Consider the following 6,000-nt stretch of genomic DNA (forward strand, 5'->3'; position numbering starts at 1 on the left):
GAGAATTACCCGTTAGAATTACCCCTTAGAATTACCCCTCAGAATTACCCCTTAGAATTACCCCTTTATAATTACCCCTTAGAATTACCCCTTAGAATTACCCCTCAGAATCACCCTTTATAATTACCCCTCAGAATTACCCTTTATAATTACCCTTTTGAATTACCCCTTTGGAATTACCCTTTAGAATTACCCTTTAGAATTACCCCTTTAGAATTACCCCTTGTAATTACCCCTCAGAATCACCCTTTATAAATACCCCTTAGAATTACCCTTTGTAATTACCCCTTAGAGTTACCCTTTAGAATTACCCCTTTAGAATTACCCCTTAGCATTACCCCTTAGAATTACCCCTAAGAATCACCCTTAAGAATTTCCCCTCAGAATCACCCTTTATAATTACCCCTCAGAATTACCCTTTAGAATTACCCCTTAGAATTACCCTTTAGAATTACCCCTTTAGAATTATCCTTTGGAATTACCCCTTTATAGTTACCCCTTAGCATTACCCCTTAGAATTACCCCTAAGAATCACCCTTAAGAATTGCCCCTCAGAATCACCCTTTATAATTACCCCTCAGAATTACCCTTTATAATTATCCCTTAGAATTACCCTTTAGAATTACCCCTTAGAATTACCCCTTTAGAATTTCCCCGTAATTCCAAGGGGTATGTATGTAATATATAGACTCCTATTCCTGGAATGTAATATATAGACTCCTATTCCTGGTATGTAATATATAGACTCCTATTCCTGGTATGTAATATGCAGACTCCTATTCCTAGTATGTAATATATAGACACCTATTCCTGGAATGTAATATATTGAAGTGTGGTGCTGCGCACACAACTTGCTTGCCAAAGAGGTAGGCCACAACGCGTTTGTTAAAACCAAAAGAGTCTTTATTTCGAAAGCTCGAACTGCAGCACTGAACGGGCTCGAGCTTTGAGCCCGCATATATGTGCCGAGGCCACGCCTAGTCCCCGGGCGTGCCCGATCGGTCGAAGGGCGGGGTATGTACCATCGGTCCCTGCCTAGGCGCTCGCGCCACCCACTGGTGCGCGGAATTATTACCCCTTGTGCCCTCCACACGCGCCCCCCCAGAATTCCCGCGCACCTGAAGGGTGAGTTTGCGGGGAAGCCGGATGACCCGGCCGAAACGCCCCCTGGCGATGGGTGCAGGGCTGGGGGGTAGCGGGCCGGCGGGGCTAGGGCGTGCCGGGGGTCCGACAGCCGGGGGGCGGCCCCGACGCGGAGGCAGAGCTGCTGGCGGGGGTTGGTCCGGATCGAGGTGGGCCGGCTTGAGGCGGTCCACGGAAATGCGATCCGGTGCACCGCCGATGTCGACCGTGAAAAATTTGACCCGTCGTACGCTTCAGCACGCGGAAGGGCCTGTCGTACGGGGGCCGTAGCGGTGCCCGGTGGGCGTCGTGCCGGATGAACACGTACTTTGCCGTGCGAAGCTCCAGGGTGACGTGGGAAGGCGGGCAACCGTGGTGTGCCGTTGGCACCGGGGCGAACCCCCATGTGGTCTCCTGAAGGGCGGAGCGCTGTTGCGCCGCGGACCAAGGAGCCGTGGAGTCGGGGATAAATTCACCCGGTACCCGCAGTGGTTGCCCGAAGACCAGCTCCGCCGAGGACGCGCGCAGGTCGTCCTTGGGCGCCGTCCTGAGGCCCAGCAGGACCCAAGGGAAGCCTGTCGACCCAGCCGCCGTCGCGGAGGCTGGCCCGGAGCATGGCCTTCATGGAGCGATGAAAGCGCTCGCACAGGCCATTGGCTTGGGAGTGGTAGGCCGTGGTGTTGTGTAGCTTCACCCCGAGCCCTTGCGCCACTGCGGCCCAGAGCTCCGAGGTGCACTTGGGGCCACGGTCGGACGAGATGTCCGAGGGGGCACCGAACCGGGCAACCCAAGTGGAGATAAAGGCTTGCGCCACCTCAGCCGCAGACGTCGCCGCCAATGGGACGGCCTCCGGCCACCGCGTGGTGCGGTCGACCATGGTGAGGAGGTGGGTGAACCCTCGCGAGGGGGGCAGAGGTCCCACCAAGTCGACGTGCACGTGGTCGAACCGCCGCTCGGGCACCGTAAACGGGGCCGACGGTGCCTGGGTGTGGCGGTGGACCTTTGCGCGCTGGCACGCGAGGCATGACCTGGCCCAGTCGCGGACGTCCTTCCTGAGGCCATGCCAGACGAACTTCGCCCCGACGAGTTTCTGGGATGCCTTCGCGCCAGGGTGGGACAGGCCGTGGATGGCGTTGAACACTGGGCGCTGCCAGCCAGCAGGCATGATGGGGCGAGGCCGGCTGAGGGAGACGTCGCATAGGAGGGCCGTGCCCGCGGCGTCGAACGGCACCTCGGTGACGCGGAGGCCCGTGACGGCGGTCCGCAAGGCCTGGACGCCGGGGTCGGCGGTCTGGGCCTCCGCCATCCAGGCATAGTCGACCCCGAGGTGGACCGCATGCACGACAGACCGGGAAAGGCAATCCGCCACCGGGTTGTCCTTACCCGCCACGTGACGGATGTCCGTCGTGTACTCGGACACGGCAGAGAGGTGGCGCTGCTGCCGTGCCGACCCCGGCTCGGCGACCTTGGCCATCGCGAACACAAGGGGCTTGTGGTCAACGAAGGCCGTGAACGGGCGGCCCTCCAGCAGGTGGCGGAAGTGTCGGACCGCCAGGTGGAGCCCGAGCAGCTCGCGGTCGAAGGTGCTCTACCGGCATTCGTGCGGGCGAAGCTGCCGGCTAAAAAACGCCAGTGGTTGCCAAGCACCACGCACCCATTGCTCGTGCACCGTGCCCACTGTGTAGTCCGACGCGTCGGTGGTGAGGACGATCGGTGCATCGGGCGCCGGGTGCACGAGCATGGTGGCGTCGGCCAGAGCCAGCTTTGCGCCCGCGAATGCCGCGGCCATCGGCTCCGACCATGCGATGTCACCTTTGCCCGGCTTGCCCCGAAGGGACTCGTGCAAGGGGCGGAGGAGCCGGGCGACGTGGGGCACGAAGCGGTGGTAAAAGTTTACCATGCCCAGGAACTCCTGGAGCCCCTTGATCGTGTGGGGCCGTGGGAAATCCCTGACCGCCTCCACCTTGGCCGGTAAAGGGACGGCCCCGTGCTCGGTGATGCGGTGCCCCAAGAAGTCGATGGTGGTGACGCCGAAACGGCACTTGGCAGGGTTGATGATTAGGCCATGCTGGCCCAGGCGTTCGAAAAGCGTGCGGAGGTGGAGCAGGTGCTCCTCCCGGGACGTGCTCGCGACTAGGATGTCGTCCAGGTAGACAAACAGGAAAGGTAAGTTGCGCAAGACGCTATCCATAAGCCGCTGTAACGCCTGGGCCGCATTCTTCAACCCGAAGGGCATCCGTAGGAATTCGAAGAGGCCGAAAGGGGTGATGACGGCCGTCTTCGGGACGTCGTCCGGTTGGACGGGGACCTGATGGTAGCCCCGGATGAGGTCCACCTTAGAAAACACGGTCGTGTTGGCCAACCGGCCGGAAAAGTCCTGAATGTGTGGGACCGGGTAGCGGTCGGGGGTGGTGGCATCGTTGAGCCGGCGGTAGTCCCCGCACGGCTGCCATCCCCTGCCGGGCTTCGGCACAATGTGCAGCGGAGAAGCCCAAGCACTGTTGGAGCACCGTACGATCCCTAGCCGCTCCAGCGTGGCGAACTCCGCTTTCGCCACGGCGAGCTTCGTGGGCTCGAGCCGGCATGCCCGGGCAGAGACCGGCGGCCCGACCATGGGGATGTGGTGCTCCACCCCATGTTTAACGGCCACCGCTAAGAAGGTGGGCCGCGTGAGGGCCGGGAAACTGGCGAGGAGGCGGGTAAAGTCGTCCGCTGCCGGAAGCGTGCAAACCAAACTCGCCGGGACGGAATCTTCCAGCAAGCCGCTTGGCAAGCCGCTCGGTGAGCTGCTCAGCGAACAAGCGAGTGAGCTCAAGGTTTCGGCCTGGACGAGCCGTCTGCGCTTCACGTCGACCAACAACCTATTCGCACATAGGAAGTCCACACCAAGCAATGCCATTGGCACGCTGGCGGTCACGAAAGACCATTGAAAGTGCTGCCCTCCGAACCGCAGGAAGAGGCAGCGCTTCCCGAACGTGCGGATGGGTGTACCGTTGGCGGCAAGCAACGCGGGGCCCCGGCCCGCGGTTCGCTTGTCGGACGTGGAGGCGGGGATGACGCTTACCTGCGCTCCTGTATCGCAGAGGAAACGGCGCCCGGACAAGGTGTCCGTGATGAATAGGAGGCTGCCAGAATGGCCGACGCTCAGGGCCGCTAACGAGCGCCGGGCCGGTCGTTTCCAGACTTGTCAAACGAGCAAGGCGGGCAACACTTCTTAGCCTTGTGGCCGAACCTGGCGTGGAAATAGCACCAGGCTTGCGGCGGCGGCGGCCGCGGCGGCCGTGGTGTTCTCGGCAGCGGTGGTGGTGGGCGGGCGTGGCAGCGGCCACGAGGGACGCTGTAGCCTCTGCCCCGGGATCCACGACGGTAGCACCGTAACTCGACCGTGTGTCGCAAGCCACGAAGAACTTGTCGGCCTCTATGGCCAGGGCGCGGGGTTCCCTTATTTTGGAACCGGCCAGCGCGAGGCATACCTGTAGAGGTAGCTGGCGTAGGAAAAGCGCCCGGAATAAGAAATCCGGGGCTTGGTCACCCAGCAGCGACAGCATAAAATCCATCCGCACGGATGGTCGTGTGTCGCCGAGTTCGGGAAGGTCCAGGAGGCGGTCGGCCAGTTCGATCTCCGTGAGGCCGAACGTGGCGATGAGGAGACGCTTGAGCGCCCCGTACTTGTGGTCGACCGGTGGGTGCCGCGGGATGGACACAACTCAGGCGGCAGTGCCGGGCCCGAGGGCGGCGACCACGTGGTAGTAACGGGTCTCATCCGCCGTTATGCCTCGAAGCTGAAATTGCGCTTCGGCCTGCACGAACCACACATCGGCCTGTGCTTCCCAAAACTCTGGGAGTTTTACTGTGACGGCGTTGGTGGCCATGGCGCGTTTGGTGGTCAGCGATGGCTGAACCAATCGGGGTCACCAGTGAAATGTGGTGCTGCGCACACAACTTGCTTGCCAAAGAGGTAGGCCACAACACGTTTGTTAAAACCAAAAGAGTCTTTATTTCGAAAGCTCGAACTGCAGCACTGAGCGGGCTCGAGCTTAGAGCCCGCATATATGTGCCGAGGCCACGCCTAGTCCCCGGGCGTGGCCGATCTGCCGAAGGGCGGGGCATGTACCATCGGTCCCCGCCTGGGCGCTCGCGCCACCCACTGGTGCGCGGAATTATTACCCCTTGTGCCCGCCACAATATCTATCTATAATTCCAGTAATCTCTGTGTGTGGTCTGTGACCGCTGTTTCTCGACAACCACGGGTCCGATATACTTGAAACTTGCCAGGTATATTGCTGGGGACCCGAGGATGTGCCTTTTCAAGGTTTCATATTAATTGGAGAAGTAGTTACCGAGCTATGTCCAAAAAACGATTCAACCAATCAGAGAGCAGCGAGTTATCACGTGTGCCGAACGTGGCGAACAGACTCTGCCTCGGACGGCACATTTGAGAGCGTATTCATTTATTTCACGTTGGCAAACTATGTTGCCGCTATGTTGGCGTTAAACTATGTTTTAAAACTAATTAAAACTAATTTGCGATTCTTTCGCTTTCCTGCGCGTTTGTGCACGCTATGGCGATTTCTTTACCAAACTCCGCAAGCCGTTCGCTTTGGACCAAACCATTTCATGTAAATAGAGGGGGGGGATTGTCACCGTACTCGCAAGCCGTTCGCTTTGGACCAAACCATTTCATGTAAATAGAGGGGGGGGGGATTGTCACCGTACTCGCAAGCCGTTCGCTTTGGACCAAACCATTTCATGTAAATAGAGGGGGGGGGGGGGGGGATTGTCACCGTACTCGCAAGCCGTTCGCTTTGGCTTTGCGAATGGACCAAACCATTTCATGTAAATAGAGGGGGGGGGATATAATTTTAGATATATATATAG

The sequence above is a fragment of the Myxine glutinosa genome, chromosome 3, assembly GCF_964187855.1.
Source record: "Myxine glutinosa chromosome 3, kmMyxGlut1.1, whole genome shotgun sequence".
Taxonomy (NCBI): Eukaryota; Metazoa; Chordata; class Myxini; order Myxiniformes; family Myxinidae; genus Myxine; species Myxine glutinosa.